The sequence below is a fragment of the Mobula birostris genome, chromosome 3 (assembly GCF_030028105.1).
Source record: "Mobula birostris isolate sMobBir1 chromosome 3, sMobBir1.hap1, whole genome shotgun sequence".
Classification (NCBI taxonomy): Eukaryota; Metazoa; Chordata; class Chondrichthyes; order Myliobatiformes; family Myliobatidae; genus Mobula; species Mobula birostris.
In genome coordinates this window covers 81,804,040-81,829,339 of record NC_092372.1, presented here as the reverse complement: position 1 = coordinate 81,829,339, position 25,300 = coordinate 81,804,040, and the positions used below count along the sequence as shown (strand labels likewise).

Sequence of the window (25,300 nt, the reverse complement as noted above, 5' to 3'; positions counted from 1 at the left end):
ACTTATACAGAAAAGTTGAGCACTTCTGCTTGTAAAGTGAGGCGTTTAATATCAGTCAGTCAGTCAGTGGGTGCTGTCCTGAATCCAGGGTTGGCAGCTATGCACCTCTATCTTCTTCGATCTTGTGACAGCACCAAGTACAGCCTCTCCTCCAGTTTATTCTCACTGGCCGCCTTGGCACCACCCGCAGCCGCCCCCACCAAACTCAAGGCCATATCGGCCTCCAGCCGCGGCCGCTTCTTCGATCTCGGCCCTTCCTTAAGCGGAGGCCTTGGGCAGGTCCAGGCACACGGTGCAGCACTCAAGTTCACCATGTCTTTTCTAACTAGGTGCATAGCATACGACTCGTAGATACATGGTGAGACTTTAATCTCTTCCATGGAAGATGGCCGTTGGCTCACAAGGAGCTCATCCGCCCTTTGTCAGATCTTGTTTTTTTTAGTCCTGCTGGGTGTCCTCACACCCTCCTCACCAGACTAAGTCCGGTGGGGGAGCTGGCCCAAGTCGCCGATCACTCGACCCCGGCCCCCGGCCAAGCGCTGGGCACCTGCCCCCCGCCGAATCTCTCCAAGCGTCCGGCGCCAGACCGAAAACCATGGTCGAGCGGCCGGCAACCAAACCGGAAGCTTACATTTAACATACCTTCAGGCAAAGTTACACGTCTACAAGTGTGAGGTTGTCAGGATCATGAACATCTTCATCTTGAACAAACTCTACTGCTGCTTCCTTGTCTGCTAAACGTTTTTCACCACACACTGCACGAAATTGTAAGCCATGACGCTGCTTGCACCGCTAAAGCCAGCCTTCACTATAGTCACACTCATAATCTAGTCCTCGTTCTTCATGAAACACTTCTGCTTGTTCCTTCACCATATCTCCAGATAGTTCAACACCTTCACTTACACGAAGATTAAACCACGTTATCAGCACTTTATCTAGTTCCGAACTTCTTCTATCTTTCATTGTTTTTCTTACGCACATCTGTTTCTTTGAGCTACCATCAGCAAAAAAATGTAACAGTTTTTCTTTCTGTTTCTTTATATCGTACACTGTGGAAGAGCCAATATTGTAACACTCGCACAAGCTTTTCACCGATACACCACTGTCCAATTTTTTTCAAGAGTTCAACCTTATCTTTAATGGATAATGTGTGGTGTTTTCGCTTCACAGCACGAGGTGCATTTCCTTTACTCACTGGGGCCATAATTGGGGCTAAAAAAGAGCCAATGATATTAATAAATGCAAGAAAACAAGCAGGAATCCCCTGTCTGTGCTTACAAGAGCGCGTCAACACGTGAACAGATCTAACGCAACCAAAACAATGCACAGCAGATTGGTACGGTGGCCTGGGAAATTTGAAATTACAGTTGCACCGAAAATTTGAAATCAGTGCCAGATTATTGAAGGAACCAGGTTACAGGTAGTCGGATTAGTGAAGGTCAACTGTATTTCGTTTTTCATAATTGTAATAAATTTAGATCAATTTGCAGAAATCTGTTTTCACTTTGACATAAAGGAATCTTTTCTGTTGATCAGTGTCAAAAAGCCAAACATGTAAACATGAAAACTTTCGGGGGGGGGGTGAATACTTTTTATAGGCACTGTGTACCTATACAGTTGCCAGATTTTTATGACAGACATTAGACTTCGGTAAATTTAATAGATGTAATGCATTATTTACATTATATAATGCAAATTATTTGCAAAGTTAATAACAGGGTATGCAAAGGTAATGGCAAAACAAAAGAATATAGAAAAAACACTTCACTTCTTACAATAAATGGCTGCAGCACCAGAGGAAAGCGTATGCATAACTGCACTTGCATTTTGGTAGATGAAAGCAAAATGGTGTTCGTTTGGCACCCAGTTGATGATATGAATTGAATTCTAGAGATAATTTCAGCATGTGACTCCCAAGGGCATATTTCAACAGAACACAAATCAGATTTTTCAGAAATCATAGTCCCATATTTCAGAAACTTTGGTAAAAGTCAATTATTTAACATTCTAGATCTTCAAAAAAGGTCCCATTTAGAAAGATAGAAATGCATTTGGTATAATTTAAATATATGCATATAAATTAGCAAATTGGTTTATTATCGTTACGTGTACCAACATACATTCAAGACCTTTGTCTGCTTGGCACCTATACAGATAACTTCATAACATTAGTGCATTGAAGTAATAAAAGGAAAATAATAACAGAATGCAGAATAAAATGTGACAAAGAAAGCGCAGTGCAAGACCATAATGAAGTAGATTGTGAGATTAGGAGTGCATTTTTGTCATATTAGGGGACCATTCCAATAGTCTTATAACAATAGAATAGATGTACATCACCATGGGGCATGCGCTTTCAGACCTCTGTCTGATCACGGGGGTGGAGGAGAAGAGAGAATATCTGGGTGTGTGGGGTTTATGATTATGGGTTGATTGCTTTAAAGAGACAATGCGAAGTATAGACAGAATTCATGGAGGGGAGTCTAAATTTCATGATATGCTGAGCTGTGTCCATAACTCTCTACAGATCCCTGCAGATTCTTGCAGTTACACTCCAACAAAATGAAATCAAACATTATAACTGAACTTTGTGATTTTATTATTTCTTCTGATGCATGCATGTTTAATATGCCTCTCAAACACATTCAAGTTTAAATTCCTGCATACAATTTGATAGCTTGAGGACCAGAAACCTATGAATAAAATAGATGTTTTACTTTTTCCTTTACTTATCAACTGTGAAATAAATTATTATGTTTTTTTCTGATAGTTGCATTGAACTTCTGAAGTAAAATACCAATGTTCATTGATAGGATGCAGAAGTGGGCTGAGAAGTGGCAGATGGAGTTTATTGGAAAACATTGCAATACTCTGTTTTCTAAGTGTTTATTTAAGTGTGTTTTTATTGCGCATCAAGTGTTTATTCAGATGTTGACCATGCCTTTACTATCTATTAATTGTCTGTTATTGAGTGTGTAGGGGATTATTATGGTATTTCGACTATGTAACCATTGATTCATTAGTTAGAATGAAACCTGTGTATTTTTGACCCCTCGAGAAAAATGAATGTAGACAAGTAAGAGAGATAAGAGCAATTGATTTATTAGCTAGAGTGAAACTTACAACGGTATGCTAATGCGAGAAGAGGCCTATAAAAATTGCTGTGTGAAACAGACAGGCGGGCATTCAGTGGCAGACTCACAGAGCCTAGCCCACTGTCCGTCTCAGCTTTGATTTGCAAATTAAAGTTTAAAGTTTCTTGAAGAATCTTTGGCGCTTCTTTGTCATTTGTAAAACCATGACAAGTTCAACCCGGAGAAGTGTAAGGTGGTACACCTTGGAAGGACAAACTCCAAGGCAGAGTACAAAGTAAATGGCAGGATACTTGGAAGTGAGGAGGAGCAGAGGGATCTTGGGGTACATGTCTACAGATCCCTGAAAGTTGCCTCACAGGTAGATAGAGTAGTTAAGAAAGCTTATGGAGTGTTAGCTTTCATAAGTCAAGGGATAGACTTTAAGAGTCATGGGTTAATGATGCAGCTTATAAAACTCTGGTTAGGCCACACTTGGAGTACTGTGTCCAGTTCTGGTCACCTCACTATAGGAAGGACGTGGAAGCATTGGAAAGGGTACAGAGGAGATTTACCAGGATGTTGCCTGGTTTAGAGAGTATGCATTATGATCAGAGATTAAGGGAGCTAGGGCTTTACTCTCTGGAGAGAAGGAGGATGAGAGGAGACATGATAGAGGTGTACAAGATAATAAGAGGAATAGATAGAGTGGACAGCCAGCGCCTCTTCCCCAGGGCACCATTGCTCAATACAAGAGGACATGGCTTTCAGGTAAGGGGTGGGAAGTGCAAGGGGGATAGTAGAGGAAGGTTTTTCTACTCAGAGAGTGGTTGGTGCGTGGAACGCACTGCCTAACTCAGTGGTGGAGGCAGATATACTAGTGAAATTTAAGAGACTACTAGACAGGTATATGGAGGAATTTAAGGTGGGGGTTATATGGGAGGCAGGGTTTAAGGGTTGGCACAACATTGTGGGCCAAAGGGCCTGTACTGTTCTATGTTCTGTGTTCTATGTTCTATGATACACATTGTATTCAAAGAACAGGCAGGGAGGCGTGGGGAGGCATTGCTCTGTTGGTAAAAAATGAAGTCAAATCATAAGAAAGAGGTGACATAGGGTTAGAAGACATTGAATCTTTATGGATAAAACTAAGGAATTACAAGGGTAAAAAGATCCTGATGGAATTTATATATAGACCCCCAAATAATAGTAAGGATGTGGTCTATAAATTACAACAGGAGATGGAAAATGCATGCCAAAAGGGTAATATTACAATAGTCATGGGAAATAATAATACACAGGCACATTGGGAAAATCAGGTTGGTACTGGATTCCAAGAGGGGGAATTTCTAGAATGCCTATGAGATGGCTTTTTAGAGCAGCTCGTGGTTGAGCACACTATGGGATCAGCTATCCTGAATTGGTTGTTATACAAAGAACCAGATTTGATTAGAGAGATTAAGGTAAAAGAACCCTGAGGGGCAAGTGATCACAATATGATCAAATTCACCCTGAAATTTGAGAAGGAGAAGCTAAAGTCAGATGTATCAGTATTACAGAAGAGTAAAGAGGATTACTGAGGCTTGAGAGAGGAGTTGGCCAGAATTGATTGAAAAAGAACACTGGCAGGGATAATGGCAGAGCAGCAATGGTTAGAATTTCTGAAAGCAATCCAGAAAGCACAGGATACGTACATCCCAAAGAGGATGTATCCTAAAGGAAAGATTACGCAACTATGGCTAACAAGAAAAGTCAAACCCAAGGAGAGGGCATATAACAGAGCAAAAATTAGTGAGATGTTAGAGGATTGGGAAGCTTTTAAAACCCAACAGAAGGCAATAAAAAAGTCATTAAGGTAAAGATAGAATAGGAAAGTAAACTAGACAATAATATTAAAGAGGATACCAAAAGTTTCTTCAGATACATAGTGTAAAAGAGAGGTGAGAGTGGATATCAGACAGTTGGAAAACAATTCTGGAGAGGTTTTAATGGGGGACAAGGAAATGGCAGATGAATTGAATAAATATCTTGCATCAGTCTTCACTCTGGAAGACACTAGCAGCATGGTGAAAGTTCCATCTGTCAGGTATCATGAAGTGTGTGAAGTTACCATTACCAGGGAGAAGGTAGGTAAGACACCTAGACCAGGTGATCTACGCCCCAGGGTTCTGACAGAGGTGGCTGAAAAGATCATGGAGGTAATTATATCACCCCAGCCGACTCACCTGGAAGGACTGTTTGGGGCCCTGAATGGTGGTAAGGGAGGAAGTGTAAGGGCATGTGTAGCAACACTTCACCTGTGAGTCGGCTGGGGTGATATACTGCGTCCGGTGCTCCCAATGTGGCCTTTTATATATTGGCGAGACCCGACGCAGACTGGGAGACCGCTTTGCTGAACACCTACGCTCTGTCCGCCAGAGAAAGCAGGATCTCCCAGTGGCCACACATTTTAATTACACATCCCATTCCCATTCTGACATGTCTATCCACGGCCTCCTCTACTGTGAAGATGAAGCCACACTCAGGTTGGAGGAACAACATCTTATATTCCGTCTGGGTAGCCTCCAACCTGATGGCATGAACATCGACTTCTCTAACTTCCACTAATGCCCCACTTCCCCTTCGTACCCCATCTGTTACTTATTTTTATACACACATTCTTTCTCTCACTCTCCTTTTTCTCCCTCTGTCCCTCTGAATATACCCCTTGCCCATTCCCTGGGCCCCCCCCCCACCTTGTCTTTCTTCCCGGACCTCCTGTCCCATGATCTTCTCGTATCCCTTTTGCCTATCACCTGTCCAGCTCTTGGCTCCATCCCTCCCCCTCCTGTCTTCTCCTATCATTTTGGATCTCCCCCTCCCCCTCCAACTTTCAAATCCCTTACTCACTCTTCCTTCAGTTAGTCCTGACAAAGGGTCTCGGCCTGAAACGTCGACTGCATCTCTTCCTAGAGATGCTGCCTGGCCTGCTGCGTTCACCAGCAACTTTTATGTGTGTTGCTAGACAAAGAAGAATTGGCTGATGTTGTGTACTTAGATTTTCAGAAGGCCTTTGACAAGGTGTGGCACATGAGGCTACTTAAAAATCTACAAGCCCATGATATTACAGGAAAGATTCTCGCATGGATAAAGCAGTGGTTGATTGGCAGGAGATGAAGTGTGGAAATAAAGGGAGCCTTTTCTGGTTGGCTGCCAGAGATCTGTGTTGGGACCAATTCTTTTTATGCTATATATCAATGACTTGGATGATAGAGTTAATGGTTATGTTGCAAAGTTCGCAGATGATATGAAGATAGGTGGCAGGGCAGGTAGTTTTGAAGAAGTAGAGAGGCTACAGGAGGACTTAGATAGATGAAGAGAATGGGCAAAGAAGTGGCAAATGGAATACAGTGTCAGGATGTGTATGGTCATGCACTTTCGTAGAAGAAATGAAAGAGTTGATACTTTTCTAAATGCAGAGAAAATGCAAACATCTGAGGCACAAAGGGACTTTGGAGTCCTTGTCCAGGATTCCCTGAAGGTTAATTTGCAGGTTGAGTCTGTGGTGTGGAAGGTAAATGTGATGTTAGCATTCATTTCAAGAGGATTAGAATGTAAAAGGAAGGTTGTAATTTTGAGACTTTATAAGGCATTAGGGAGGCCTCACTTGGAGTATTGTGTGCAGTTTTTAGCCTTTTATCTTAGAATGGATGAGATGAAATTGGAGAGGGTTCAAAGAAGGTTCATCAATATGAATCTAGAATTGAATGGCTTGTCATATGAAGTGTTTGATGGCTTTGATAGAGCGGATGTGGAGAGTCTAAGACCAGAGGGGACAGCCTCAGAATAGAGGGGCATGTTTTTAGAAAGGAGATGAGGAGGAAATTCTTTAGCCAGAGCGTGGTGAATCTGTGGAATTTGTAGCCACAGGCATCTGGGGAGACTGTCTTTATGAATATTTAAGGCAGAGTTCGATGGATTCTTGATTTGTCAGATCATGAAGGGATATGGGGAGAGGCAGGAGATTGGGGCTGAGAGAGAAAATGGATCAGCCATGATGAAATGGCAGAGGAGACTCGATGGGGCAAATGGCCTAATTCTGCTTCTATACCTTAGGGTCTTTTGGTCTTACGGTCTTAACAAATAAAGTTATTTCGGAAGATCATTAATTATTTGGTCTCTTGGTTGCTCATAATCACGTGGTGCAGCTATTTTAACATCTTCACATTAAAATAAAATAAAAAGGTAAACTTATTTCTACAGAAGTTTTAGAACTCAAATATTAGTCAATAGCCAAGGATTTACAAATCAGTTCATTCTCCACAAGCATGCACTTCAAACTAGAGTTGCACGTAGATCATTGCACCCTTCCTCACAAATTCACCTGTAATAAAGTCAATAGAATTGAAGCCAGAGGACCAGTAGTCTCTGTGTTATTATATAAAGCATTTAGCATTATTCATCAAGGATGAATTTCAATGCAGACATTTATAGACCATTTGTTGCTCTATGTATTCTTAATCAATAAATGCAGGAATAAAATCATAAACATTCATGGCACAGTGGAAGGCTATTTGGCTCACAATCTATGCTGGCGGAAAAAATTCCCAACTTCTGGTTAATTGCCTTGGAAATTACAGCATTTGAAGGGCTCATCTGAGTACTTCTTAAATGTTGCAAGGTTTTCTGTCTCTCCAACTCTTTGACGTCGTTAGTTCCAGACAACATCTAGGATTCCAAGGCACCAGACATTGCATTTATGTAATATAATGCTCATCACATTAAATTTTAAAATCTGTAATTCTAAATTGAATGCAAAGTCTTGCAGGTCAAAACAATGCCTGCCAGCAATCCACTCCGATTGTGCCAGAGTTAAACCTAGGAAATTTAACTCCTGGTTATTCCTCTATATCCCTTTCACAAAGCTCCTACAGAAACACTGGTGGACGGTGGTGATACACAAATGGGAAGGAGTTCCAACAGAGAGCAGAAAACTACCATTAAGAGCCAAGGGAATAATCCAGGTACTGGATTAAGTGGCCAGAATGGGCTTCCGATAGGGGTAGCTGAAGGAAGGTAAGGCAGGGAAGCTCCTTGCCGTACTCTAACAGGACTACTGTTCTTACAACATTGCGGCCTCAACTATATTTATTTCCTTTTTTGGGGCTCGTAAAAATACTTGGTGGGAACTAATATGTCATCAGATCTGACATTCATAGCAAAAGTAGGGCCCTACTGATATCAGTAAACATCTCTTTTCTCTGCCCAGATGAGAAATATAAAGCAGAAAATGCTGGAGATACTCAGCAAGTCACAACATCTGTGGAAAGAGAAGCAGGGTTGACATTTCAAGTCAGTAGCTGTTCATCAGCATCTTTCCTGCATTTACTGTTTTTATTTCAAGTTTCCAGAATCTGCAGTATATGCTTTAAGGTAATTTCAGAACCTGGAGAAGAACAGCAAGACAAGAATAGCAAGTTGTATGGGCCATTGAATGCTCATTAACTCACTTTCCTTCAAAATCACAGGTTTAAAAACAACTCAAGATTCATTCTGCTCATATATAGAACAATACCCTGGAGTGCTACTAAGATCTTGTTATTTGAGCTGCAGTCAACATTTTTAAGGCAAAGACAATTGCTTGAAGGCAAGTTGAAGCATTGGGAACTCTTTTAGTCCATTAGTTGAAATGTAAAAGCTCGACAAGATTAATCTTTATTTTCCCTTCAGGAAATTATTTTGGTATAGCAGTGCTGAGTAAGAATACTAACATTAAGGAGTTTGATGGAATGTGATGAGGACATAATTTAGCATTTTTTCAGAAAAAAATTATATTCTTTTAGTACCAGAACATGTAGCTACCATTCATAAAACACAGGCCTGAACTTACTTCAATAAAATTACATACTATCTTAAATGATTGTATGTATAAGTATTGAGTTACAATTGACAAATTAGCGGTTGAAATTCAAACACTGCCAAAGGATTTTAGTGTACTAAGGTAACTCAGGACTAATGCCATCTGGCAGTTCCAAAGAAACCATCTGCTTTCCTAGCAATTGTTAATAAAATATTTATTATTTTCTTGTAACCAGTTTATTTAGACATAATTTTGGATTAATTAATTGTTTTCAACATGTCCTAATGGGGCAGTTCAAATCATGCTATATTACCCTTGTGTTAATTATACCAAATCCTAAATCTTTATTACTGAATACTTAGTAGAAGATTATATTAATATTTCTGACCCAAACAGGCCAAGCAAAGCATAACTGTTTCAAAACGGCTTGAGAAACACCCAGGAAATTCAGTAAATGACAATGTATTGGTAAGAAACAACTTTGGGTAACACCTAAGCAGAAATGTATAATGAAGTTTGAAGCAAGAAAAGCAAATAAATTGCTGAAAGAAGGTCAATGGAATTAGGAAAAAAATGATTTAAGAACAGTATTCAAATGAAAATGATTATCTTTCTCACTGTGATCTAATGCCTCTCTTGAATGCTGTCAATGGGATGAGACTACTGTAAACAATGCTTAAATTGCAATTTATATTGGTCTCTATCATTGTAGAAAATAAGAACATCAAACCTCTCTCATTCCTCCATTCCCCCATTCCCCCTCTAAGCATCCCTTTGCTTTTCCATTTGCAACAAAGTGATCCAGGCAGCTAACTCAGTAATATACATCATCTTCTCTCAAATTCCTGAAGCCCTTGATATGTTTTTGTTTTTCCGTAAAGTTATCTGTTCCCTGACACCCAGTTTCTGCAATCTTCATCTCACTCCCAACATATAATCCAAACTGAACTTTGGAAGCAACTGATCAACCTGCTTGAACATTAAATTGTCTTTAGCACTGCCCTGACACTATATTGCCAAAAATATTCCTCCACCCACTGCTGAACTACGGGAATTTTTAAGCTATTACATCTTTGGAGTGTTAAGTGCAATTCTGGTCAAAGCATTACAGGAAGGATGCGGAGGCTTTGAAAAGTGTTCAGAACAGGTTCAGAAGGATGTTACCTGGATTAGAGAGAATAAGATATGAAGAGTAGGAAAAATCTTGGATACTTTCTCTGGAGTGTTAGATGATGAAGAGCAATCTGGTAGAAGTATATAAAATTATAAAAGGCAGAGACAGGATAGAGAGAGTCTTTTCCCCAAGTGGAAATATCAAATACCATAGTATATAGCTTTAAGGTAACATGGGTAAAAGATTTAGGAGGGAAATATTTTTAGATAGTGAATGGTAAGTGCCTGCAATGCTTTGCCAGGGGAAAACAGATACAAAGGCAATGTTTAAGAGACATTTCCACAGGTGCATGAGGGACTGGAGGGATATAAATGATGAGAAGGCAGATTGAATTAGTTGGCACATGGGTTGACACTGACATCACGGGCCAAAAGGCCTGTTCCTGTACTATACTGTTCTATATTCTCTGTGCCTTCATTCATTTGTGAAGACACTGCAACCATCCCAACAAGTAGCAGCTGCTTCCTATTAATTTAACTTCTTTGTTACAGTGAATCCCTGTTTATGTTTATTGGCCATAGTTTTGTCAAAGGATAGGATGAAGAGTATTATTCTTTCAACTCTCTACATTAAAAGTATCAGAGGAGTACCTAGACAAGTCCTAGACTGTCCATTTTGGAACTCCCTTTATTGAGGAAATTGCTACTCCTTTGCTCTCCTTCATTTGTATCTTTGTGTATACATATGCATATACAGTGTACAGCACACAGTACATGTGTTTATTTGTGTAAAGGAAAGCAGCAAAAAGGAATGGAGAAGTTCGAATCCAAGATTTAACAAATATCCTTTCTTTTTGCTCATTTTCCCAAGAACTGCAGTAGACTGAGAGAGTGACAGGAAATGCCCCAAGGTGCTCCATAGAGAATTAACTTACTTTCCTTCCATCCATTTCCAAAACCTTGAATGATGTCAAGGCCTTCCGTGAACTTGATTCCCAAACTGCATCGAATATATGCCTCTATATTGTGCTGGATCTTCCAGAGATGCATTATCAAATTTCTTGCTTTACACTGGCAGGCTGATTACTGATGATGATAATCCCTCAAGGAGTCCATTTGACATTCATAATGAGCTCCAACTCAAGAAAACTGACATCCTGCCTGCCAGAATTTTTTTGCACAGATCTTTTCCTCATAAACCACAAATAAAGTCTTTCACTGTTTTTACAGCAACATCATTTCATCAGAAAATCACGTTGGAACAGAAATTCTATTTATGAGGAACCATGACGATAACTCTCTACAGCCTCTTGCAGTCCTGTCAATTGGAATATCCATACCAGGTTGTGAGGTAAACAGTCAGTGTGCTCTGTACATCTGTAGAAATCTGCAAGATTCTTTGGTGACTTACCAAATCTCCTCAAACTCCTAACAAAGAAGAGTTGCTGATGTGCCTTCTTTGTGATTGCATTAATGGTTGGGCCCTGGATAGATCCTCCAAGACGTTGACACCCAGGAACTTAAAGCTGTTCACTCTTACCACCACTGACCTCTTCGAGATAATAGGTGTTTGTTTTCCTGACTTCCTCTTCCTGAAATCTACAATTGATCTTGCTGACCTTGAGTGCAAGGTTGTCATTGCAACACCACTTAAACAGTCATACTCTCCCACTCCAGTATGCCCACTCATTGACATCTGTATGCTAGGATAAACATCTTCAATCTACAGGGATTGTTTGAAAACCTCTGAGTAAATTCAGAAGTTATTAATTACACCTATTATCATTAATCTTACTTACAGGCCAGGTTACTTTTGCCTAGAAGGAAGTGATCAGCGAACTTATTTTTTTTTCTCCATTTTTGCACTGTTAGCATTTTTTCAGAAAGCAGAGTAGTTTCTCTTTATTAGTGTGTCCCACTTTTTGTACTTCTCTCTCACCTTTCCAATCAGCCATCTCATTAACGTGTCCTCTTTACATCACCTTCAACTCTTCTGTTTTCCAGGTAACTTTCTATCATTTCTAACTGCACATCCCATCACAAAGCACATTGTTCCTAAGGAACATTTCAGTGACATTCATGATTCATTGGCCATTTTCAGAGCCACACAGGATTATTTGTCTTTTCCCACACCAATATCCAGGATCAGCTACAAGATTTCACTGTGAGACACGAGTTCAAATGTATTCCTTCCTATCTGGTATACTGTATTCAGTGCTCATGGTATGCTCTCCTTGCTAATGGAAGAACAAATTGCAACTGGGCAACTACCTTCTAAAATATCTATTCCCTCTCATATCTCATTTCAATTTCACAACCTGTATCTTGGCTTCAACGACATTAACCCTCCTCCAGTACTTTATACTTTATACTTTATTGTCGCCAAACAATTGATACTAGAGCGTACAATCATCACATCGATATTTGATTCTGCACTTCACGCTCCCTGGACTACAAATCAATAGTAAATATTAAAAATTTAAATTATAAATCATAAATAGAAAATAAAAAATGGAAAGTAAGGTAGTGCAAAAAAAACAAGAGGCAGGTCCGGATATTTGGAGGGTACGGCCCAGATCTGGGTCAGGATCAGTTCAGCAGTCTTATTATAAGTTTTGGCTTGGTTTCCCCATAGTTAAGAACGTACAAAAAAGAATAGGTCATTTTAGCCCCTGTCTAAGTTCAAGTTTAATTGTCATTCAACCATACACTTGAATACAGCCAAACAACAACGTGTCCCTCTGAGGCTAAGGTGCTAAATACAGAACTGACAGTCATAGAGAGCACATATAGCATATGTAATTGATAGCAGATAAACATAGTTACAAAAAAATTAATAATAATAGTAATAATATAATAGTTCAAGTCCCTGAGTGTCATGGCCTGTGGGTTGATGGTGCATGGGTGTTGTTCTGGAGGCACATTTCTGCAAGAACAGCCCATAACAATTCCTCATATTGCATAGTGCAGCCGCAGTTGGACACAATCCAGTTTGTGTCCCACCGAGCGAGCACTGGAGAGCAGCCCCGATGGGAGGGGCTGGCTTCCAACCCAGCACGGAATCCAGCCACACACTGCCAGCTCCAGCATTTCCATCCTCGGCAGCTGCAACAGGCTTTATCCTCTGATGAGGAAATAAGCAGAAGATTAGTCCCATCAGAGGATATGTTCATCCATCAATCCTTTCATCAACAAATCATTGTTCACATTCAGGAGAAGTAAAGCTCAGCCCCATATACAACTTGTCCTCATTATTTAACTATTTTGGAGCCAAAATTAAAGCACAGAGTAGTTCATAATTCTTCTGGACACACTACAGATTATTACACATAATGCTGACTTTAATAACTATGAACTATAACCATAACCTCTGTTTTCTGATCAACTTGTCCAATCACTTTGTTCTTCATTCACCTCAGACATTTTGTTTTGGGTAGGTATGTATTCTGACTTTTCATATGAGCTGCTTTACATGCTTTTGTCCTGTGATGTCTACTCCCACCATGATCATTCCAACATGAAAAGTTCATCAAAGCCGATGAGAGAGTTCAAAATGGATAACGTAATCACAGAAAAACTGATTTGTACAACAATGAATAACCAATATCGAGTTCTACCTTAAAAGCTACAATCTAGGCCATGGTTAAAGCAAATCAATAAAAATCAAAAAGTTGCATTGATTACAATGAATTTCAGATACTTATTGCTGTTTTGGATGCACGTCCACAATTCATATTTGTGAAAGTTACAATCCACTGCCTTTACTTATAGAAGATTAAACATTACAGCACAGGACATGACCTCTGGCCCATGAATCTGTGCCGACCTTTTAACCTATTCTTCATGTTCTATCATCCGTATGCCTGTCTAAGAGTTTCTTAACTGCCCAGCATGTATCTGTCTCAACTACCACTCCTGACAGGGTATCCCATGCACACACTGCTCTCTGTGTAAAAAACTTATTCTGACATCTCCCATACTTTCCTTTCACACCTTCAAATTATGCCACCACCTATCAGCCATTTTGCCCAGGGGAAAAAATCTCTGGCTATTCACTCAAGCTATGCCTCCTACCATTATGTATATCTCTCATCCTCCTTCACTCCAAAGAGGGAAGCCCTAGCTCACTGAACTCATCCTCAAAAAACATGCTCTCTAATCCAGCAGCATCCTAGCAAATCTCCCCTGCAACCTCTCTAAAGCTTCAACGTGCTTCCCATAATGAGGTGACCAGAACTAAACAGGATATTCAAAGTGTGGTCTAACCTGGGCTTTATGTAGCTGCAGCATTATCTTACAGCCCCTAAGCTAAATCTCCCAACTAATGACGGCAACACCATCTGCCTTCTTATCAATGTGTGGCAATTTTGGAATCTACGGAAGTGGACCCCAAGATACATTTGTTCCTCCACACTGCTAAGAATTCTTCTATTAACCCTGTATTCTGCCTTTAAATTTGACCTTCTAAAGTGAATCACTTCACACTTCTCTAGGTTGAAATCCATCTGCTTCTTCTCTGCTCAGCTCTGCATCTTGTCAATAATCCATTGTAACACTTGACAGCCTTTTAAGCTAACCACAACTCCACCAATATTCATATCATCTGCAAACTTACTAACCCATCCTTCCACCTCCTCATCCAAGTCATTTATAAAAATCACAAACAGCAGGGATCCCGGAACAGATCCCTGCAGAACACCACTGGTCATCAATTCCCAGGGTGAATATGTTCCATCTACATTCACCTCTACCATCCGTGGGCAAGCCAATTCTGAACCCATTCAGCTACTGTATGTTTTGCCTCTAATACCACGCTTCCTGACTTTCTGAATGTGTCTACCATAGGAAAGTTACCAAACACCTTACTGAAATCCATATAAATTATACCACTATCCTACTTTCATCCATATGCTTTGTCACATACTCAAAGAATTCAATCAGGCTTAAGTGGCACGACCTGCCCCTCACAAAGCCATGCTAAATATCCTTAATCAGACTATGCTTCTCCAAATGCTCGCAAGTCCTGCCTCTAAGAATTTTCTCCAATAATCTCCACTAAAGCAAGACTCGCTGCTCTACAATTCCCAGGGTTATCCTACTCCACACCTGTCCATGGTCAGTAAGGATGTAAAGCTCATGGCCAAAGATATAGCAATTTCTTACCTCACTTCCCATTGTATCCTGGGGTACATCTCGTCTGGCCTCAGGGTCTTATCTATCCTAATGTTTTTCTTTAGTTCCAGCACATCCTTTTTCTTAATGTCAACATATTCTAGGATTTAGGGAAATTCACTATGGACTATAGGTGATGTTATATTTCTTCAGAAGATAGTGAACCTGTGGACATCCAGGTTCCTTATAGAGATGAGGCCAAGCCATTAAATATGTTTAAGAAGGAACTAAACAGATTTCCAGATATTAAAAGCATCATGAGATATGGGACCTCAGTAACCATAAGGTATTGCTGTAGATGACAGCTTTGATGGTATTGAAAAGCAGAGCAAGCTTAAAAGGCCAAGTGACCTAATCCAATTTATCTATGTTTCTCCACTACACAAAAATGCTGGAGCGGCAAAATACACTTCAAAAGTTTGCAAAATATTCCTATACTAGGATCATGATCAAATGGTTTACAAAAATTTCATCAAAACTACACAAATATATGTCTACTGAGCTATGCAAGATTCTGTCCTATGCATTTTGCAGAAGGACAAAATATTAACATTTCATGTCAGAGAACCTCCAACAGAATCCAAGGGTCTTCAACCTGAAACATTAACACCACATATCTTTCCATAGAATTTGCTTGACCTGCTGAATACTTCCAGCATTTTCTGTTTGCATCTCATTTTCTGTTTGCATCTCAGATTTTAAGTAACTGCAGATTTTATTTGATTTTCACCAAAATGTAATTGTCCAATTCTAAACTCTTAAGGAGGTTACAAAATGGTCCGGTGTAAATTCAATGGTAACGTTTAAAAAAAAACTATCTAAATATCCATGGATTTCAGGAATTTTCATGCATGTCCACAAGCACAAACTGCAATTGGTAAGGTAATGCAATAAGAAGCACAGTTAGCAATTAAAGTTCCATTGACTGCTATGCATCTAGTTTAGATCCATTCAGTATCTTTATCCCACACAGGTATCCCACAGGTAATGCAATAAGAAGCACAGTTAGCAATTAAAGTTCCATTGACTGCTATGCATCTAGTTTAGATCCATTCAGTATCTTTATCCCACACAGGTGAAAATGTCTTGTGTTACACACAAACAACCAGAATAACAGTTCAAATAGTACATGTGAGATATCAAAACTACCATTCTCCAACTCGGAATGTTATGATGATCCACTTGTGCTACCAAACTAATGCCACAGCAAAAGACGTATATTGTTATTGGAATAATGTTGTAACAAATTCAGTTGAGAAACAGATTGATAGATAAAGTGCAGGATAAACCAACATCTATCTTGAAAGAAGTCTGAAATTCACATATTAACAACCCAACTTTGATTGGTCAATAATTATAGACATCCTACATACACTTCAGCTCCCATAGTAATCTGGGGAAATTAAGTAATATAAACAGGTGGAAATCCATACTTCTGATAATGGGTTTTGTTACACTACTCCCTGCTTCACTATAAACTCCAAATCAATATAAAATGTACGTCAACTCAAATATGTAATGCATTGCTCTCTAGTCACCTTGTATATACACAGACTATATCATAAAACTACTGTATAGACATCCACAGCATAGTAAATTTTAAATTGCCCCATTCAGCTCAAAAGACTTCATTGCTGTGGATTTCTTAATCTTGTGGGATAATATCTTTCCTGACAAGGGGGAGGGGTATCACTCTGCTTGGCAGGCTGTGAAACAACCAGTTCTGGGGCCTCTGTGGTGGTTGTAGGGGCTAACTCTGGGACTATAGGGTGTGCTTCTAACAGCTGTGCACACCCTCCTTCTGGACAAGCTGCTTGATCTGCTGATCTATCCCAGGACACCAGACAAAGCTTCAAGCCAACACTTTCATTTTGACCACAGCTAGAAGAGGTCCTAGAGGTAACTGCTCCTAACCTTTAGCTCCTAGCTTGGATGATTCACTAACTCTCAATCTCCACAAAAGGCCATCAATGTCAAGTGGTGTAAATCTTGGCACAGATGTTGTGGGTCTATACCATTCTATGTTCTGTTTACAGGAGGCTTGCTCTATACAAAGTAGCTGCTGTACTTCACAAATTATAACAGCAACAACACAGTGAAATATGTTGGGATGTACTAAAAGGGCTAAGTACGGGACTTTATTAATGGAGATCTTATTGCTTCATTCTTTTCTGCTGCCCCTTGGATCATCACTCACTTCCTTCTTTCAACATCGCCTCTGCCACCTGTCCTACTCCATACTCTGAGTGAAAATACTCTGCAGATTGCAGATCTTTACCCACTCAACTCCTCTCATTCTGCAGAGTGTCACCAATCTGAGCTCATCTTATTTCATAAAAATGTCTTTAAAATACTGAAGGATAGAATATGCTAAAGTACAAAACTATCATGACATAATTTCAAAGAACATGATGTAACTTTCTTCTTAAAGCGTTCTTTGCTAATAAGATGGATGGAGAATTGATTACAATTATTTCCAAAGTACATTAAAATTTTATGGAATTGTCTCCATTTGAAAATTTAAATGTGAAGATTATAAGATGTGAAATCCAATTCTGGTGACCTTTCTGTTTATTAACAGTCATGCAGTGTGGCAACAACTATGGATTCCACATTGACACAGCTCCAGTAACCCAGGGGTCAAACCAGGTAACAAACACACGTTGAAATTTATCAACAAGATGTTTGTTAAATATAGAATAATTTATATTCTGGTCAAATCAAGCTATACATTAAGCACTGCTCTTCAAGATATACACAGAAGTAACCTGCAGATTTTCCAACTTTTAGTTGGTCAATGACCTTAAAAAAAACCAGAAAATAGTTCTCAGAGAGGTCAGATGTAAGCAAAGCAATATAAAGCCTTTCCAAGAGTCCTTATATAAGGGGTTCTTCCTTCATGTTACTTGCTAAGTATAATAAAATGGTTTCTTTGTAATGTTAACTGCTGATGTAAGGGGTTTTCTGTAGCCACATGTTTGGGTCATAATTACTGATAACGGGACTTGATTTCATTTGCTAACCAATTGGGATAGATGTTATTCTTTCTCGTGTGTCTGTAAGTCGTTGTCTGTATGGGATTTGGACAGGACGTGCCCTGGGGAAGAACAGAGAAGACGCACCCGAAGAGATGCTGTGACCCAGTGAGGGGAGCGAACCCTGAGCAGGGTCTTGGGGCCCAGCGGAGTTCGAATGGTGGAAAGTGGATATTGCATGAGCTCCAACGAATTATTTGTGCACAGACTGAATAAAGATATAGTGGCACCTTTATTTTATTTTATATTTTGGTTCTCTACTAACTTCATAGTTCAAGTAAGAATGATAAAATCTTAATTATTTAACCACATCCTGTGTACGGCTTGTCATTACGGGGTACTGATTTGAAACATGGGACACATCGCACAGCATTCACCCAAATGAGAGTTCTAAGATTTGGCTGGGCAGGGGATATCACCCCAAGATCATGCCACTAGGCAAAGCGAGTGTTACACTTGTATGTTAGTTTATTACACATTTTAAATATTGAAAATTTTTTTCCAACAGGATTAATAGAATTGCCACAGAGCTAGATTAAAATTTTGACAAACAGAGGCAGTCCCCAAATTGCAAAATGGGATCTATTCCTGAGAAGTGTTTGTAAGCGGATTTTTCCAGAAGTCAGAAACATCTGCTTACTTCAGCTACCTATATTGTAGCACTCCACATACTCACTATAATCCATTCATTAATTGAATAATCACCATAACTCTACCCATAATTAAACCAATGGAATATATATTGTATCCAGATATTAGTAAATACTATGAAATATTTCCTTATTATTAGTATTACCTGCTTGAAAACTGCTTTAAGAATATTTTGGAGAATTTACATACAACTGGATATCGGTAAATCAGATCATTCATAATAATTTGGGCAGCCCCTATAATAAATAAGCAAAATATTGTAATAAAACTTTTATTAAAGAACAAATTGATATACTTGAAAGCATCAGGAATATTGGCTTACAGTATGTTGCTCACATTAACAGAGATTATACTGATATCTGGATTTATACAGCTTATATAGGAAGCTAAAGTCCAGTTTTTAAAAATTTCATTCCAAGTTTCTTCAGATATTGATGTCTGTAAATCTTGTTCCCAGAGATTCTTAATTTTGTCTAAAGAAACATTCCTCGTCTCCAGTAACATACCATAAATATTAGATATTGAACCATTATGAAAAGGTGTCAAATTAAAAATTACGTCTTATAAGTTCTTATCTGAGCTTATAGGAAATGTGCATAATTGAGATCTTAGAAAGTCTCTGATTTGTAGATATCTAAAAAAGTAAGTTTTGGGTAAGCTATATTTAGCTTACTCAAATGAGAAAAAATTTCCTCCAACAAACAGATCCCAAAAACATTTAATACCCAACCTGTCCCATTCTTTAAAAACTAAATCAGTCATGGAAGGTTTAAAAAAAATTAGAATAAATGGGACCAGAAAGGGAAAATCTCAATAAACCAAAATGTTTTCTAAATTGTATCCAGATCCTCAGAGTATGTTTAACTATTAAATTATCAGTTAGTTTACTTACAAATAAAGGAAGTGAGGATCCAAGAAGAGAAATAATAGAAGATTTACTAACAGAGTTAGCTTCTAAAGAAACCCATACCAGACAGTCTACACGATTAATATAATGTAGCCAAATCATAAGCTATCATATATTAACTGCCCAGTAATAAAACCTAAAATTAGATCAGGCTAAACCTCCAGACTTTATAGGTTTTTGAAGATGAACATTATTTAAACAAGGACATTTATTTTTCTATATATATGAGGATAAAATAGATTCAAGAAAGTCAAAAAAAGGATTTAGGAATAAAAACAGGTAAAGCCTGAAAAAGATATATAAATTTAGGTAGAATATTCATTTTAATAGAAATAACTCATCCAATCAACAATATTGGAAGAGGTGACCAATTTAATGATATCTTTTTTACATGGTTCAATAAAGTAAGAAAGTTTTCTTTAAACAGGTGTTTGTAATCCTTAGTCACTGTTACACCCAAATAAGTAAATTGATTCCTTACAAATTTAAAAAGGAGATTAGTATTAATTGATACCAAATTATTTAAAGGAAATAATTCACTCTTATGTAGGTTCAACTTATATCCTGAAAACCGGCTAAAATGGGAGAGTAAAGAAAGTATGCAAGGTAACAAGGTCTCAATATTAGAGATAAAAAGCAATATATCATCAGCGTAAAGGGAGATTTTGTGGGTGATATCTCTCCTTAGAATACCACAAATATCACTAGATTCTCGAAAAGCAATGGCAAGAAAATTTTTTACTGATTAATACTTCATCGCTATGTGCTCGCCATTCCCTCATACAATTTAAGGTGGTACATAGAGTCCATAAGCTATCTTGTTTTTATTCAGATAAATCTCCCTACTGTGACAGATGTAATAATAGAGAAGCTTCATTAATCCATATGTTTTGGACTTGTCCGTGTCTTGAAAAACATTGGAAGTAAGTTTTCAAACTTTTTCTTTACTTTTCAAAGTCAATTTTAAGCCTAGTCCTCTGACAGCCCTATTCGGTATTGTTGCAGGACAAGATATCAAGCTGAAGACATCTGATTTACATATTTTGGCCTTTAGCTCTCTCGCACTTTTGTTCAAATGGAAAGATGTTTTTCCTCTTACTCATGCTCAATGATTACGCGGTGTTATGTCATGCTTAGATTTAGAGAAGATTCGTTGTTCAATTTCTGAATCTTGTCAAGACTTTCAAACATTGTGGGGACCCTTTCTGAATTATTTTCAAAACTTTCAAAACCCTCAATTCATTGCTTAAATTCAGATGTTGGCTATTATTATTTTCTTACTATACGAGAAGGTATTTTACCTTTTTTCTCCTTAATAAACAGCTTCGGTCTTGGTAGGGGTTAGACTTTTTTTCTGTAATAAATTATTATATTTCAATATAACTACTGACTAACATATGAATACGGGGTAATGAGATTGTTATTATGAACGGATATAATCTAATTGGTAGTTTTAAAATTTTTTTTTGACCTGTTATATACACTTTCTTGTACTCTGTATTCTTCTATGTAGAAACTAATAAAAATATTGAAAACAAGGGAAGCTCAAGTCCAAAGGTGATTTGTGAATGACTGACCTTGTCATCAAGGAACCAGTGTGGCACCACAAATCCCAAGAAATACTGAATTACTATAAGGATTAGGGTAAAATTCACCAGTGACTTAAATGCAACAATTGACAATGATAATGGTTTCCGGAGGCCTGTTACTTGGGCTTGAGTCATTGTGCAAGAGTTCCCAGTTCCCATGTCTTTAGTTGCTTCATTAATAGCTTTCAATATTCAGAGTGGTGGAGTATTTTGCTGTTTTTACTTCTATTCACAATTTCTCATAATTAATAAGTCTATGCTATCATGAACTGTTGAAAACATGAAGGCTTGGGTTAATAAGTGGTAATCAATACCTTTGCAATAAACAGGTCAAAAAGTGGCAATTTCAAACACGAGTCAGAGTCTTACCATCATCACCTCACACTCAATTGCACCTTCCTTACTGAATTCCTCACTATCACAGGGATCAGGTTTGACAACTCCTCAATGAACCAACACATATTCCTTCTCTAGTAACACAAGTAAGAGGTAGAATATTCTGCAAATACATCACACCAAACGACTCATCAAAGCATGTTAGAAATATGATGAAGTACTCCTATAAAATGGATTAGAGTAAGAGGTCTCAGGGTGCCCAAACAATGGGATTTGATAGTTCCTTTTCAGAGCACAGTAAGGGCTGATGACACCTAGCACCTTTGTGCACTTGGTAGGTCAATGCACAAAGCCCTGGACATGTGCTATAGTATAAAATGAGTTTGACATTTTTTATGCAACTGTCTACATGAGAACAAGTCAGCAAGAACACTACAGCCAGCCTTATTGAAAATGATAACACCCACGTTTGGGTCGTCCAGGCTCATCAGAGGTCACGTCCTGATAGCGGTCTTCATTGACCATTGCCACCATCTCCTCTGAAGTCCTCGGACCGCCCTCCGTGATATGCCTGATCCCATTCCTCTCTAAAACCTTCTCAAATACCTTCCTCAAAATGCAAGCAACTCTGTCTCCAAACCAGCCTCATCTCCTATGATCCTCTCCTATCATCTTCCTCATGGGTGCTTCCTTCCTCAATTCACTTTATCTCTGTTCTCCACAATGGCAGGAAATCAAACAAGATAAGCCTCAAATACTCCCCTTGTGCATATATACTTGTCCTTATATACTTCCATCCCCCATCAGGAAGGTCTCAAAGCTCTACGCTTCTTTTTGGATTCCAGACCTAATCAGTTCCCCTCTACCACCACTCTGCTCCGTCTAGCGGAATTAGTCCTTACTCTTAATAATTTCTCCTTCGGCTCCTCTCACTTCCACCAAACTAAAGGTGTAGCTATGGGCACCCGTATGGGTCCTAGCTATGCTTGCCTTTTTGTTGGGTTTGTGGAACAATCTATGTTCCGTACCTATTCTGGTATCTGTCCCCCACTTTTCCTTCGCTACATCGACGACTGCATTGGCGCTGCTTCCTGCATGCATGCAGAACTCGTTGACTTTATTAACTTTGCCTCCAACTTTCGCCCTGCCCTCAAGTTTACCTGGTCCATTTCCGACACCTCCCTCCCCTTTCTAGATCTTTCTGTCTCTGTCTCTGGAGACAGCTTATCCACTGATGTCTACTATAAGCCTACTGACTCTCACAGCTATCTGGACTATTCCTCTTCTCACCCTGTCTCTTGCAAAAATGCCATCCCCTTCTCGCAATTTCTCCGTCTCCGCCGCATCTGCTCTCAGGGTGAGGCTTTTCATTCTAGGACGAGGGAGATGTCTTCATTTTTTAAAGAAAGGGGCTTCCCTTCCTCCACTATCAACTCTGCTCTTAAACGCATCTCCCCCATTTCACGTACATCTGCTCTCACTCCATCCTCCCGCCACCCCACTAGGAATAGGGTTCCCCTGGTCCTCACCTACCACCCCACCAGCCTCCGGGTCCAACATATTATTCTCCGTAACTTCCGCCACCTCCAACGGGATCCCACCACTAAGCACATCTTTCCCTCCCCTCCTCTCTCTGCATTCCGCAGGGATTGCTCCCTACACAACTCCCTTGTCCATTCGTCCCCCCCATCCCTCCCCACTGATCTCCCTCCTGGCACTTATCCGTGTAAGCGGAACAAGTGCTACACATGCCCTTACACTTCCTCCCTTACCACCATTCAGGGCCCCGAACAGTCCTTCCAGGTGAGGCAACACTTCACCTGTCAGTCGGCTGGGGTGATATACTGCGTCCGGTGCTCCCAATGTGGCCTTTTATATATTGGCGAGACCCGACGCAGACTGGGAGACCGCTTTGCTGAACATCTACGCTCTGTCCGCCAGAGAAAGCAGGATCTCCCAGTGGCCACACATTTTAATTCCACATCCCATTCCCATTCTGACATGTCTATCCACGGCCTCCTCTACTGTAAAGATGAAGCCACACTCAGGTTGGAGAAACAACACCTTATATTCCGTCTGGGTAGCCTCCAACCTGATGGCATGAACATCGACTTCTCTAACTTCCGCTAGGCCCCACCTCCCCCTTGTACCCCATCTGTTACTTATTTTTATGCACACATTCTTTCTCTCACTCTCCTTTTTCTCCCTCTGTCCCTCTGAATATACCTCTTGCCCATCCTCTGGGTCCCCCCCCCCCTTGTCTTTCTTCCCGGACCTCCTGTCCCATGATCCTCTCATATCCCCTTTTGCCAATCACCTGTCCAGCTCTTGGCTCCATCCCTCCCCCTCCTGTCTTCTCCTATCATTTTGGATCTCCCCCTCCGCCTCCAACTTTCAAATCCCTTACTCATTCTTCCTTCAGTTAGTCCTGATGAAGGGTCTCGGCCTGAAACATCGACTGCACCTCTTCTTAGAGATGCTGCCTGGCCTGCTGCGTTCACCAGCAACTTTGATGTGTGCCCCTTGTGCATGATGCCTTGTATTGTACTTGAGTTCCTGGGAGAATATCATTGTACCTTCAAGACACAAACTGAGATATACATCAGGCTACTTTTAGCCTGCAAGCCATACATTGTGCGCCCATGCTCCATAACAACCAAAGTAAATCAGTAAACCTTATTAGCAACTCAAGCACAAGTTTAGGCAGCCACCCTCTTCATTAGTAACATGCCATGACTTTATCTCTAGCAACACAAAAGTCAAGAGCTGCAGGATCATGGGTGCACCAACTGAAATCAACCTAACATGTATCATTAATACTTCTGGATCAGTATTGCAGCAGTAATTTGAACACATATACAGCTTGTTCTCAGGGTAACTATGAACAAGTACTGCAGCTGACACTCTTATGCATGTACGAACGTAATACATTGGTAAGCACAATCCACTAGATATGGCCAAGTTCATCTTGTCCATATAAGCCCAATGAGATCCTTAACATAAGGATGTAGGCTTGTTTCAGGATGAGCTCTACTCTGTCCACTACTGGAGGTGACATTTCCTCCGCCAGGAAGTTGTCTTCTTTAATGTCCATCTTTACTGAGTGTCCCAATCTCCTTTCCACTGCAATTAACCACAAATCTCAGCCCCAACACAAATCCCCAGCCAAACACCCATTATCTGCCTTACATTCCATTCACTTGATCCACCTTTTATAAGGTTCATTGGGTGAATGTAATACAGTATATCAGTATTAAAATATGATTTGTAAAAGAACAGAGAACTAAGTAGGAATAAACTGGAACAAACTGTGTTTATCAGGTTGTCAGGCTGTTAGTATTGGGGTGCCACAAGGATCAGTACTGCTGGTGTCTCCACCCACAGTATCATGTTCAGTCATTCCCAAGCTTATTGATCAACATGGTCTACCAATCAAGTAACATTATAAGGATAAAATGTTCATCATCCTTTCATGCTCTTACTTCATCCTGTTCTAGTTATCACTCCTTATCAAATGGTCCTGTTAGATTCTGTACTTTTTCAATTCTTATTTCTTAATCTTACCTAATTGCAGTAATTCCATCATT

General features: G+C 39.6%; 1 protein-coding gene across 1 annotated transcript in view; it reads right to left on the bottom strand.

The window, feature by feature from the left end:
• ppargc1a (peroxisome proliferator-activated receptor gamma, coactivator 1 alpha) overlaps window positions 1-25,300 on the bottom strand; it is a 575,483-nt gene that overhangs the window by 363,089 nt on the left and 187,094 nt on the right. The window lies entirely within an intron of this gene.